Below are 14976 nucleotides of genomic sequence, written 5' to 3' on the forward strand. Positions count from 1 at the left end.
ACGCATTGATCCTGAGGGTCTCCAACCTGTCAAGCTTTTGGTAAGCGAGTAGACAGCTGCTCGTTCCCCCTGCCTCACAGGGACAGTGGGCTTGCTCTCCTGAACAAGCTGCTGCAGAAGCTGAGGCAGGACCAGGTAATTAGTAGGCACAACCTCTTTAGTCCAACACAGGATCAAAGGGTCTAAAACTCTCAAGAATGCTCAAGGGGCTCAGGACTGTGCACTTTAGTTTCTAGAAAGGGGCTGGGAAGAGAATTATATCAGAGACAGACCGTGAATCCTACATGGGAATCAAGTGGCCCTCCCTTTGCAAAATCATGCCCCTCGCTCACAAAAGATGAAATAACATAAACGAGGTAAGGGAGGGATGGAACTCCAGGCAGAGAGGGAGCAGCATGTATATGCAAGACACATACAATACAGCAATGAGAGGTGTTGGAGCAGGAGGGAGGCGAGAGGCAAACCGGTCAGACAGTAATTCCTGTTCTTAAACTTGAGAAAAGTCTGTAGTACAAAAGAAGTCAAACATAGAGATACAAATGTTATGTTACCAAACAAGAAATCAATAGGCACACACAACTGATCCACAAATGAATAGTACAGGTACAAGCAAAGGAAGGTTCTGGAGGCTCCACTCAGGAGAGGCAGCAGGCTTGACCTTCATAGAGTCAGGTCTGCAGAACTGAACAGCGTTAGTGGAATCTGATCCTTAAAACCCTTCTGCAGCAGGGCACCTGGCTGGTTCAGTTGGTAGAACATGCAACTCTTGATCTTGGGGGTGTGAGTTAGAACCTCACGTTGGGTATAGAGATTACTTAAATAAATAAATCTTTTTTAATTTTTTTTAATGTTTATTTTTGAGAGAGAGAGAGAGACAGAGTGTGGGGGGGGAGCGGGGAGAGAGGGAGACACAGAATCCGAAGCAGGATCCAGGGTCTGAACTGTCAGTACAGAGCCCGATGCAGGGCCTGAACTCATGAACTGTGAGATCATGACCTGAGCTGAAGTCGGACACCCAACCGACTGAACCACCCAGGCACCTCAAATAAATAAATCTTAAAAAACAAACAAAAAAACACTTCTGCAGCATCCAGGGACCTGCAGATAGGCATGGGAGGGGAGACTGAGACCTCTGGGTGGCTTCTAGCTGCACCCATTCATGGGCATGTCTTAGTCTGAGTTTTCTAGGATAGAGAGCTTGATTCTATAGGGCAGAAGTGGGAAGCAAAAGGAGGCAAGTAGGGAAGGGAGAAGAGCTGATACCAGGATGGTTATTCATCTGGCCTCTACACATTACTGATGGCTCCTGCTCAAGGGATTATCCTCTCAGAAGCCACATAATAGGAGTCGTAGCATAGCTTATGGGAGAGGGAAAGGAAGGAAATTTATCCACCAGCTCATCTCCCATTGGATAAAGATCCACTCCAGTTGTTCATGCAAAGGTGCCAAGTGGGGCTTTGCCGTGTCCCAAAACTCAGGGTTAAGAGGCTTGCAGCAGGGTTGTGAGGCAAAGATTGATCAGGATACAGCTGTGTAAAATCAAATGGAGCCCGTGCAGAGCTGGTACCACAGAAGCTGCCGGGACAAGAGATGGTTAGCACTAGCCCTGGAGGTCTGTCACAGAGGGGGCAACAATGATGTACAACTCTCTGTGCCACTTAGTAGGTCCATATTTACAGAGGGCCCCAAAAGAGCAATCCTTAGGAGGCTCTGAAGGGGAGCCAAGGAAGGGCTTCCAGCAATTCTAGAACTTCTGTAACTTCAGGTTACATCCTGCCTGACATGTTCTCTCTTAACCATCTGCCTCTGTTGACTTGTCTGTTTCCTCCATTAGACCATGAGCCTTGCTATTGTTCTTATTTATATATCTGTCACAGAAAAGGCTATTTTCACCAGCCCATTTCATTTTCCTCCTAGGTTCATAGCAAAATTACATTTCTCAATAATCAGGTAGGTTCATGTGACTAAGTTCTGGTTAATGGAATCTGGACAGAAGTGACAGATATATCTCACTCCTAGGCATCCCCCCAAACCTCCTGTGTGAGCCTCCAAATTCTTTTCCTTTCCTCATCTGCTGGCCAGATACAGAAATATCCAGTGGAGGACTTAGGGGCTCCCCAAAATGGCAATGGAATGACCCTGGGTCCCTGACAGACTTCATGGAGCAGAACCCCTGTGCTTACTTGCACTGGACTGTGCCAGGAGTGAGAAATAAAACTTTATTAATGTCAAGTCACTGAAATGAGAGGATTGTTTGTTACGGCCATTAGCACACTCTGACTAATACAGCACTTGTCTAACTTGATTTGATTTGATGTCCCTCCAGGGCAGGGATTATGTTTATTTGTTTTTGTAACCCAAGTACTAGTGTGTTGCCTGATACATAGTAGGAATTGCTCAAAGCATGAATGGGTGTGAATGAGTGAATATGTCAGCCTGATCTTAAAGGATCAGAGGTAGAATGCCAGTCAAGATGGCAGGTAGAAAGTGTTCTACTCACTACAGAATCAAAGAGACCGGGAAGAACATGCACAGTTCTCAACAGTGCAAATGGTTCATGATCTGAGAAGGAGATTGCTAGGGTGAGCCTAGAGAGAAGGCAAGGGCCAGATCGCAAACGGTCTTATTCATTACATAAAGGAGTTTGAACTTTATCCTACAGGAATTATTCAACGATTTTAAACAGGTATGTGATATAATCAAATTTATGTTTAAGAAAGATCTTTCAGCCTAGAAAGGGGATGAATTAGAAAGGAAGAGCAAAAATGTAAATGTTTTAAAGCAACATTTCCCATTGCCCCTAGATCATTCATCCCATGAGATGATCCAATAAAAAGAGGTTTTGGGGTCAAGTTGGTTTGGGAAATTGTGCATACTCTAGCCCATCTTGGAGGTTGCTGTTACTCATTAGCATATTAAAAACTCTGAGAGGTCTTGCATTAATGAAATCTGTTAAACTTTAATAATTTTCAAAATTATCTGACACAGAACACTCTTTTCATTTAATGCCTATTAAAACTGGTATTAGGATTAGATTTAGCTACATATACCAGGAAAAAAAGCATAATAAAATTAAAGTTTTTGTCCTGCATAAAAGCAATATGGGAAGCTTTACTTTTTTTTAATGTTCATTTATTTTTTAGAGAGCACAAGCAGGGGACAGGCAGAGAGAGGGGACAGAGGATCCAAAGTGGGCTCCATGCTGACAGCAGCAAGCCTGATGTGGGGGAGATCATGCAAACCACGAGATCATGACCTGAGCTGAAGCCAGATGCTCACCTGGCCCACTAAGGCGCCCAGGTGCCCGAAATACGGGAAGCTTTAATATTTTTGCACCACCATCTTTAGTTTCATTCCCAAGGTCCAGGATGTCTGCTGGAGCACCAGTCCACATTTCCTTGGAAGGAAAAAAGGAAAGGCAAGAGGGGAAAAGTGGAGCTCAGTCATGTCCCTTAAACAGGCTTCCTGGTAATTACACAACACTCCTGCTTACATCTCATTGGCCACAACTTGGTCACATGGTCACATAGGGCTGCAAAAAAATATATACGGTATTTTATTTATTTACCCTATTTTATTTTTTTAAAATGTGTCACATTAAAAATTGAGGTTCTCTCGGGCACCAGGGTGGCTCAGTTGGCTGAGTAACTTCGGCTCAGGTCATGATCTCACGGTCCGTGAGTTCGAGCCCCGTGTCAGGCTCTGTGCTGACACCTCTGTATCTCCCTCTCTCTCTGCCCCTCCCCTGCTCACGCTCTGTCTCTGTGTCTCAAAAATAAATAAATGTTAAAACAAATTTTTAAAAAATTGAGGTTCTCTCACCGAAGAGTTGAAATTCTCAACTAGCAGTCCCTGGCACAATGTCCCACAGAAACAACGTTCCATAGAACATAAGTTGGGATAAAATGAATCAGGACATTGATTTTTGTAAACACTTTTAACAGCTTTATTGAGACATATTTCACATGCCATACACTTCACCACTGCAAATGTATAGTTTTATAATTTTTTGTAAATTTATACAGTTGTGCAACCATCACCAGAATCCAATTTTAGAACATTTCCATCACCTGCAAAAGTTCCCTTCTTCCCACATGGAGGCAGTCCCCACTCCTACCCCCAGGCCAAGGCAGCCATGGGTCTGCTTTCTTCTTTGCAGTGTTTCCTTTTCTAGAAATTTCATACATATGGAATAGTACACTGTGTAGTCTTTTGTGTCTGGCTTATTTCATTTAACATAATATCTTTGGGGTTTATCCATGTTGTAGTACATGTTTTTCTTTTTTATTGCTGAATGGTATTCCACTGTATGGATGTGCCACCTTTTGTTTATCCGCTCACCAGCTGATGGACATTTGGATAATTGCCACTTTGCAGCCATTACGAATGTCACTGCTAGGAACATTCACATACCATTGTTTGTGTGGACATATGTTTTCATTTCTCTTGGGTACTTAAGGAGACTGATGTTGAAAATTGAACACATTCACTGAAAAAACATTTACTGAATGCCTATGACTGACTTTCACAGCATTGTACCAGGTGCCAGGGATACAATGATGAATAAAATTCGTCACAAACTCAGTTCTTGTGGAGCTCGTGCAGTCTATGGAGGAGACAGGCATTAGTCAAATAATCGTGCAAACGAATGTAACATTACACCAGGGGTGAGTCCCATAAAGGAGGGGCACATGGTGCCATTGAGAATCTATGCTGGAAGGATCTGCCAGGAAAGTGGTCAAGGTCAGGAAAGTGGAAGTATGCCACGACTTATCACCTCCACGAATTTTGCCCTTCAAAGTAATATCCTTGGAGGCCATGTGCTTATTTCTAATAATGCTGCCCTTGCAAACAATTCTGAGCCAGTTTACAGGTGTGCTGGTCCTGAGCCTGTTTGTCCTCAGATAAAGTCCTTATGTTTTAACCTCTCAGAGTTTTTAATTTTCTGATTAAACCATGAATAACATAACAAGCCACACAAGAAAATCAACTGCATTCCTTTAGAATCACATCTCACAGATAAAAATGGAATTCCCCTGCTAGATCATGGACCTCATTCCCCAGAGCTGGGGGAGAGGGGTTCATGGCAGTCTACAAAAATAAAGTTATGGACACCATCTGTAAGAGGAGGAGAGTGGACAATGTCAACTCTATTCTCCCTTATAGCTCAAATTATGTCTTTGATTTGCCAGTGAAGAGATTCCAAACAGTGACCCATGGTGTGTGGAGGTAACTCCCAAAGAGGAAATGAAAGAATGTGTGTAGCCAATGGCAGTGTCCTGGCTTGCCAAAAGCACCCTTACCCAGGACAAAACTGGATAAGAATAGTTAAGCCCACAGGCTTTGGAGGCCGACAGATCTGGTTCAAATCCCAGATTTAACCACTAGTGAAGTTTTTTGATTTCGATAACAGGGCTGTTGTAGGGATTAAATGATTCATTCAAACTACTTACCACATGGTAACTGCTCAACAAACTGTTAATTACTACATTATTATTATATCCTTTCCTCTGGCTCTCATCCCCTGTACTGTGTAGACCTTCCCCCTTCTGTTGACTTGCTCTTTTTGAAACACACTAATTCCACTGATTCAACTGAAGTCAATCTCTATTCTTCTTGCCTTTGACCTGGGGGACATTTTGTCTTTTAAAATTGCTTCTGGTAATAGATGGCTTCCATCTCTTATGATTTAACCTGGTTTAACTCTTAAAGTGCTGTGGAGCTCTTTCACTCATATATAACACTACTACTATTTTTTTTGTTAATGTTTATTTTTGACGGAGAGAGAGACAGAGCATGAGCGGGGGAGGGGCAGAGAGAAAGGGAGACACAGAATCCAAAGCAGGCTCCATGCTCTGAGCTGTCAGCACAGAGCCCAACACGGGGCTTCAACCCACAGACCACAAGATCATGACCTGAGCCGAAGTCGGACGCTCAACTGACTGAGTCACCCAGGCGCCCACTACTATTTTTTTTATCTGAGTTTATACATATAAATGACTGGGCTCACTCTTCGTAACTATGATTTATGAAAAGTCACACCTCAAATGTTCTTGGGCAGGAATTTTTTAAAACATTGGCCACCCTACCCCGAAACAATTCCATAAATCCTTCATTCTCACTCAGCAGTGTACTTTCCTGCAGCGACAGATAATTTTAGCCATAAAAACCTGCTTAAGCTGAGGCTTTTCACCAAGCTTCAAGTTGCAGTGGAATCCTTTTCCTCATGAACTCAATTCTGCCATCAGCATAACTGACCGACTCAGAGAGACTACCACCTGCAAATTAACAATAAAAGAAGCATCACTGTTTTACACTCTGGGAAGAAAGCACTACAGTTTTTTTTTTTTTTTACTAATTATTTTCCATGTTTTTGCTGAGGAGAAGCATGGTAGGCATCCTTATATCGTCCCCACCTATCCTGAACACCGCCAGCTAGGAATGGCTCACAGCATGAAAATTGTTTTGCCATCTCTGGACATCAACTTTCTAGATGTAGTCATTTCATCTATACAATGGGGATATGCCCTGTCTATGCAATTTCTCAGAGTTGTAAGGATCAAATGAGGTGTAGCATGTGAAAGAGCTTTGGCATAAACCTAAGAATTATTGTTGAGGGATTTCAAGTAGTGTTTCATACAAGAGACATTAAAGTATAAACCCTTAATGTACAATTTGCACCTGTCTTGGTGATAGCCAGAGCCCATATTCATAAACCATTGATCTCTTAGTGTTGGAATGTCAGTGCATTCAAAATCTTGTGATTCAGGGCCCTAGAATCATCCAACTGCTAAGAAGTGATATCTTGCCACACCAGACTGTCAATCGGTCGTAGAGAATTGCCAGAGAATTCCCCTCTTCATTCATTTCTGAAATATTCTTCTGGCCAAGACTTTGCGAGCACAATTTCCATCAAGTCTTCCTTACAGTTTTTGAAAAAGTGTAGACCGTGCCCTCAAAGGGCCAGTTTTGAGCGCCATGAAGATGTACCAACATGTCTGCTCACTCAACGAATTCATGGTATCTGCAGGACAGGAGCCAGTCTACCAAGACTTGATCAAACAATGTAATTCCAGTTGTGCCCATCGTGGATTTTCAGCCTTAAACATATAGGAATCCATCATTTAGTCATGGTTCTCAGTGGTCGTGTCTTGACATGGTCAATCATGATGGACATGGCAAGTATCTTGTCACTGATGCTACATAAAGTACCATAGTCCAACGAGATACCTTTTAGAAAATAAATAAATGGGAGCAGGCACTCTTATAATAGTGTCACTCCCATTCATTTGTATTCCGATGTGCTCTCCTGAGCAACAGAGCATGGGTTGGTGTTTCAGCTGAGTGCCGGGAATGTCACACAGCCCGCAGTCTACCTTATCTATGTCTTTGCCTGTGATGAGAGACCATTATCAGTCTGACAACTATACATTGTGGTGGTGTTTGTGAGTGAATAGTGATCTTGTAATTATTGTCACTATTACAACTTTTGCTCCAGTAATACATGCTTTCTTACCTTATTAGTAGTATCTGTGGGGGGAAAGTCTGAGGGGGAAACAAAACGTGTTAAAAATAAAGTTTGCCGTATTTATTTAGTTTTTCCTTACCTAATGGCAATTTTTGAGATTTTTAAATGACTTTTTTCATATTTTCAAAATGCTTTTTTGACCATTACACCACAAATATTTTTAGTACTGGTTGTCTTATTTCCCTGTGGGGGAGAAAATCAACCTAGATTGTGAAGAGTATAGGTTTCATCCAAACCTCTTTATTGGGAGCAGGGATAGTAGAGCAGAGGAAACACTGAGACACACAGCTCTAATCCAGAACCTTCCCCATGTACACACACATACTGCAGGTTTGCTTATTCTCCTCACTCCTTCTGGGCATAACCAGGAGAAGGCCAGATCAGGGTCAACACAGAGTCAACACAGGCAGGGCTCCATAAAGTAACTAAGATTACAAGAAGACTCACTGGCATGTAGCCAGTACAAATTACTACAGGCAAAACTGAGAGAGAGGTTTAGGATCCAGGAGCTCCAACTCATTTGGAGTTAGGATCAGAAAAAGAGGTGGTTGAGAACAAATTATCAGGTAGGATGATCTGTTTTGGTAATTAGGTTTAAAGTGTGGTGTGTGTGTGTGTGTGGGGGGGTCTTGAAAGGGTACTGTTTAGTTAATTAAAAGGTCAGAGGCAAGGTAGATAAGGGTAATTCATGAATGATGAGATGGATGGTTGGATAGGTAGATAAATTGATGTATGAATGGCTGGTAGGCGAATGGATGTTGAATGGATAAATGGAAATAATGAAATTATGATGTATGTTTGATATGACAGATTAATGAGTGGTGGGAAAGTGAATGATTAGTTGGATGAATGAATAAATAAATGGACAATTGGATGGATGGATGGATGGATGGAGAGGTGGATAGGTGATAGATAGATAAATAGATACATGGATACATAGATACATAAATAGATGAGTCAATGGATGACCAAATTTATGAATTGGCATATGAACATAAAGATGAACTAATGAATGAATTGGATGGATGAATGCATGGATGGATGGATGGTATGGAAAGAAGAATAATGGTCCCCAAAATGTCTATGCCTTAATCCCTAAAATTTGTGAATATGTTAGATTATGTGGCAAATGGAAATTAAGTTGACTAATCAACTGACCTTGAAGTGGGAAGATTATCCTGGATTATCTGGATGGGCCCAATGTAGTAAAAAATATTTTAATAAGAGCAAAGCAGAAGGAACATATTCAGAGGGAAATTTGAAGACGTGCATAGATGCTGGTTTTAAACTTTGAAGATTTGAAAATTTAAAGATTCATGTAGATGCTGGTTTTAAACTTGGAGGAAGGAGAAAATAGATCAGGAATGCAGGTAGGCTCAAGAAGCTGGAAAAGGCAAGGAAACTGATCCTTCCCAAAAGGACTACAACTCTGCCAACATTTTCATTTTAACCCCTTAAGACTCATTTTGGACTTCTGGATTCCAGAACTACAGTTCTTCCTCAACTTAGAATGGGGTTACATCCTGACAAACCCATCATTAAGTTGAAAATACCATAGGTCAAAAGTGCATTTAATACACCTAACCTACCGAACAACATAGCTTAGCCTAGCCTACCTTAAACATGTTCAGAACACTTACATTAGCCTACTGTTGGGCAAAAACATATGACACAAAGTCTATTTTATAATAAAGTGTTGAATAACTCATACAATGTATTGAATACTGAAAATGAAAAACAGAATGGTTGTATGGGTACAGAATGGTTGTATGGGTTGTTTACCCTCATAACCATGTGGCTCACTGGAGCTGTGCTCACTGCCACTGCCCAGCATCATGAGAGAGGAGAGTATCACATATGGCTAGCCAGGAAAAGATCACAATTCAAAATTCAAAGTATGGTTTCTACCAAATGCATATGGATTTTGCACCGTTGTGAAGTCGAAAAATCTCAAGTTGAACCATCCTAAGTGGGGGACCATCTGTATAAGATCATAAATCTGTGTTGTTTTAAGCCACTAAGTTTGTCCCAGCAGCAATGGAAATGGATGAATACATTAGGGAGTAAATAAATGGATGGGAGATGGATGAATACTTGGATGATTGAATGGATGATAAATGGAAGAATACATGGACGGATGGATGGATGGATGGGTAAGTGGAAGAATAGGTGAATGGATACATGAATAAATGGTTGGTTGGTTGGTTGGTTGGTTGGTTGGTTGGTTGGTTGGTTGGTTGGAAGGTCAAAGAGGACTTGTTTCTCCACTCATAACACTTCCGACACCAGATGTATGCAGTTTTCCTCAAATAAACAGTTCTGACACTACCTAAGTTAGCCCAGATCCCACATGTTAGGGACTCATCCCTCCAACACTGCCCCCCACTTCAGATGCCAATCACAAGTAGTGGGTTTCCAAGTTACCCACACTTCTGTCCAACTTGGCTACAAATTGGGACTTCCCATGACCTTCTCCTCTGGTTGGAGAATTTGCTATAATGACTTATGGAACTCAAGGAAACGCTTTACCTACATTTACCAGTTTATTATAAGGATACAAATGAACAGCCAGATGGAAAGGAAAAGAGGGCAAGTTCTGGAAGGGTTTCAAGTGCAGGAGCTTCTGTCCCTGTGGTAGTTCAGGGTATCCACCCTCCTGGTATATGGATGGATTCACCAACCCAGAGCCTCTCAAACCTCATGGCTTAGGGATTTTTATGGAAGTTTCATTACATAGGCATGACTAATTATTAACTCAATCTCCAGCCCCTATCCTCTCCCCAAAGAATGAGGGGAGGTGAGGCCAAAAGTTTCAATCTTCTAATTATGGCTTGATCTGTCTAGTGACCAATACCCATCCTGAAACTATCAGGAGCCCACCAAGAGTCACGTCATTAAAACAAATGGTGTTCTTACCACCCAGGAAATTCCAAGGGATTTAGGAGCTCTGTGTAAGACAATTCTATCACTCCCATCACTCAGGAAATTACAAAGGTTTTCAGAGCTCTGTGTCAGGAACTGGGGGTAGAGACCAAACATATTTCTTATTATGTTGCAGAGGGATAGATGAGTAAATGGATACATGAATGGATAAATGAATAAATGGATATGTGGGTAAATGACTGGATGAATAGGCAGGTGGGTGATAGATAAATGGATATATAAACACATGGAGAGATAAAATGTGTGTAGATGTATAGATACATGGGTTGATGGGTGTTTGTGTGGTGGATGGGTAGATAGACATGTGGACTGATAATTGGTTTGATGGATGACTAAATGGATATATGAATAGGTAATGAATGAACAGATAAATAAATAGATACTTGGGTGGAGGTCTGATTGGATAGATGGGTACTTGTATGCATGCATGAATGAATGAAAAGTATCTTATGCATAAAGACAGAAACATGATCTTCAACTTGAAATGTGGACTTGTTGACCAGTTAGGAAAGGAGACATTCAGATGGAATGTAAAAAGTGTGCAAAGCTCTGATTCTGCACTAATCCTCCACCTTCCAGGATGAACCATTTTAAAGCAAGGGACCTTTGCACTTAATGACTTCTTTATCTGGAATACAATACTCTTCTTTCAAGTAGTTAACTCTACTTATTCCTTACATCACAGCATAAGCATTGATTTCCTTTTTTAAAGTTTATTATTTATTTTGAGAGAGAGAAAAAGTGAAGTAGGGGAGGGGCCGAGAAAGAGAGAGAGAGAGAGAGAGGGAAGGAGAGAGAGAATCTCAAGCAGGCTGTGCAATGTCAGTGCAAAGCCCGATGTCAGACTCAAACTCACAAACCATGAGATCCCGACCTGAGCCAAAGTTGAGTGCTTAACCGACTGAGCCACCCAGGTGCCCCTAAGCGTTGCTTTCTCAGGGAAGACTTACCTTATAGTATTGTGTAACTTTCCCTATGAGCACTTGCTAAAATTTCAGTTTTATATTTATTTGTATGACCCCGTGATTAGTATCTGTCTCCCTCACCAGACTGTAGCTCCAAAGACCAGGGATCAAAGTATTTTGGCATGCCATTTGGTCCCCATCACTTAAGTCATGTCTGGCACATAGAAAGTGTGTTTTTTGTAAGGGTTGTTGTTGTTGTTGTTGTTGTTTTGAATGTATTGAAACCTCCCTGTGGCTTTCTCACTCAAATCATCAGGAAAGATCTTGATGGGTTGCTGGGGCATTACTGATACCATGGTGACTAAGTCTTGATTTACTGATGTAAGACTTTGACAAGGAGAGTGCTCCTCCAACAGGGAGGAGTCATCCCCTTGAACTCAGTGTCCCTACTGTCCTGGAGAGGCCAGATACCCTGTCTCTTTGCCTTAATTCAGTGGCTCAGACTCTCAGCTGTACTGGAACCAGAAACCTCTCTGACTGGATGAGGCCCTCCAGCCATCCTCACCCTGACCGACATCAGGGCCAGCTCCAGCCACCTGCTCCTGCCCTGCTCCAGGCGGGTAGATACAGAGGCTACACCACTTACTAACAGCTATCACAAACTCTTCTGTCACTGTAATCATCCTTCTTTTCTCTGGTCTCCCATTTAGTTTCACTTTGACCTTTTCAGGTCTCTGCTAGGCTGAGGTTGGAGGTTTGTGGTCTTTTCTTCCTTTCTGGGCCTAGTGCACTGAGGGTCCAAAAGAACTGCCCTCAAATCCCAGCTCTGCATGAACGCTCTCAGCTGTGTGCCCTTGAGCAAGTTACTTAACCTTTCTGAGCCTGTTTGCTAATCCACAAAATGGATGCAATAAATCTACATTCCCGGATAGTTGTGGAGATTAATAAACAGGATGATATAAAGGATGGATCTAGCACGGTTACTGGCAATAGTAAGTGATAATCAATTATTAATTCCCCTTCTTTCTCTCCAGGTTTCTCTCTCTTGTTTCTTCCTGTGGCACAATGCAGTCTCCCTTTCTGTTTTCCACTTTTCTGTCTACCGAACATTATTTCTAGCCCTCGTAAAAATAGCACTACATAAAACAAAATTGCACAGTATTTTTATATCCTCCAAATAACTCAATTCAATTATAGACTGGTCAATTTTAGTTATCTGAACATTACTAAGCCACCTGAAACTGGTAAAGTTCTATATTCAGTCAGAAAATAAAGAGCTAAATCAATACTTTAAAAAACACTAAAGGAAAGACATTTTCCTGGAGGCCTAAGGCCTCATATGGAATGTGTCAGCCTATTGCTGCTGCTTCTGGCTGGAAGACAATGCACAAGAAACCCTTTATATTTTAAATTTGACACAGCAGCCATGACGACAGTGGAAGAATGGATGCCCATATTTCCCGGGAAGAGGGATTTGGCAGGAGTTCCCTATGTGTCACCCACAGGGTGCTCCTATGTGTGAGTTAGTGCTGGAGATTTGAAAATTCAGAAAGAAATGAAGAAATTAGTGGGGAAAAAAAAGTTTATCAACTTATTTTTGGTGTAGTTAGTGGAATGATTAGGTAACAGTGAGGATCTCTAAGCTAAAGGGAGATTTCAAGACAGGATCATAATCCACTATTACAAACAGAAGCACAGAGGAAAGCAGATGGTCCTGGATTCAAACACTAGCAGCACTACCTTCTGATTTTGTAACTTTTTGTCAAGTTACTCTGTCTCTGTGCACCCCTTTTCCTTCACCTGTAAATTAGAAACTGTTTATATTATGTTGAAATGTAGCTGTTAAATAGTCCATTATACACACCAAGAAGAGTCCCAGGCACCTAAAAAGTACTTAATTATGGGGTAGGTATGATTATTAATTATTATCAGTTATTATCACCTCCACCACTTATTACTGAGAAAGATACTTGCATAGCCATGGAAATGCTGGGAATTATCTCCAAGAAAAAGTGGTGAGACTGACATTTCTCAAAAAGTTCTGGATGGAGGTGAGGTGCCTGGGTGGCTTGGTCGGTTAAGCATCTGACTCTTGACTTCAGCTCCAGTCACGATCTCATGGTTTATGGGTGCAAGTCCTGCATTGGGGTCCATGCTGATAGTATGGAGCCTGCTTGGGGTTCTCTCTCTCTCCTCTCTCTGCCTTCTCTCTCTCTCTTTCTCTCTCTCTCTAAAAATAAGTAAATAAATAAACTTAAAAAAAGTTCTGGATATATTAGCACAACCCAGAGTCCAACTCTTGGACTTATATATAGCCTAGGAACCCAATTTTGTCAGGACTGAGATTAAGGCAGACTCACACTAACCAAACTCATTAGACCAATGTATAAACCAGATCACAGTCAATGAATCTTCAATGAGAAATGCAAGTTTGAGAAGACTAGAACACTCAAGTCTGTGTGATAAGTGCATTTTCTCCCTGGATTCACACCTATGTTGGAAGCCAAGTCTACATAGGAAGACTATATAATGAGAAAATTCCAGTCAGAACAGCGAGACATAAAAAATCTAAATGTAAAGTGGTTTCAGTCCATGCTACCGAAGCCAACAATCTCATATTAGGGACAACCTCTCCCATGTTGTGTATTGTGAAACTTTATCCTCTTTGCCATGCTAGAAAGTAAACATTCATTGATGATTTTGACCACTTATAGATTCTTAAACTTCTATACAGCCAAAATACCATAAACAAGTCAAAAGACAACAAACTAGAAAAGTATGTGTAACACATATGGCAAATAAAAAGTTAAAATTTAATATATAAGTAGCCTTTATGAGCCAATAAGATAAAGAGGAACACTATAACAGAAAAATGGGCAAAAGGTATGAATAGGTAGTTTATATAAAAAGAATACAAGTGGTTTATAAACTGTGAATGGAAGCACATTGTGGTTATGAGTAAATAGTTTATAAACTTTGTCAACCTAAGTGGAAATGATATTTTATTACTGTTATCATTTGCCTTTTTCCCCCTTTGTTTCCATTTGCCTTTTTTTGATTAATGAAGTGTGTATGCATGGCTGTGTATTTGTGTGTATATGGTATTGTATTTGTAATAGCCATTACTGTAGCCATTTATTAATTGCTTCTATCTTATGCCTATTTTTCTATTGGAGTATCCTTTCTCTTATTGATTTAAAAGAGCTCTTGGGGCACCTGGGTGCTCAATCAGTTGAGCATCTGACTTTTGATTTTGGCTCAGGTCATAATCTCACAGTCATGGGATCGAGCCTCCATGGAGCCCTGCACTGGGTTCTGTGCTGGGCATGGAGCCTATTTAAGATTCTCTCTCTCTCTGTCCCTCCTCTGCTCATACACACACATGTGCATGCATGCTCTCTAAATAAATAAATAAACTCTTTATATAGATACTCAGGTATCCCTTTATACGTGTTGAATAAAACTTTTCCTTGGGTGTCTTGAGACAGGGTCATGGAGGAGAAGCAGAATACTCACTGTGTGCCAGATTCTTTCATACAAGTTATCTCACTTACTCTCACAAAAATCCTAGGAAATAGGTGCTGTAATCCCTATTTCACA

At 41.2% G+C, this 14976-nt stretch overlaps 1 long non-coding RNA gene across 1 annotated transcript in view; it reads right to left on the reverse strand.

Annotated features, from left to right (window-relative positions):
• Positions 1-3932: 3932 nt before the first annotated feature.
• LOC131485777 (uncharacterized) overlaps positions 3933-14976 on the reverse strand; it is a 56196-nt gene continuing 45152 nt past the window's right edge. Inside the window, exon 3 of the long non-coding RNA XR_009249009.1 lies at positions 3933-6278. This is a non-coding gene — a long non-coding RNA (uncharacterized LOC131485777). The remainder of the gene's footprint in view (positions 6279-14976) is intronic.

The sequence above is a fragment of the Neofelis nebulosa genome, chromosome 9 (assembly GCF_028018385.1).
Source record: "Neofelis nebulosa isolate mNeoNeb1 chromosome 9, mNeoNeb1.pri, whole genome shotgun sequence".
NCBI lineage: Eukaryota > Metazoa > Chordata > Mammalia > Carnivora > Felidae > Neofelis > Neofelis nebulosa.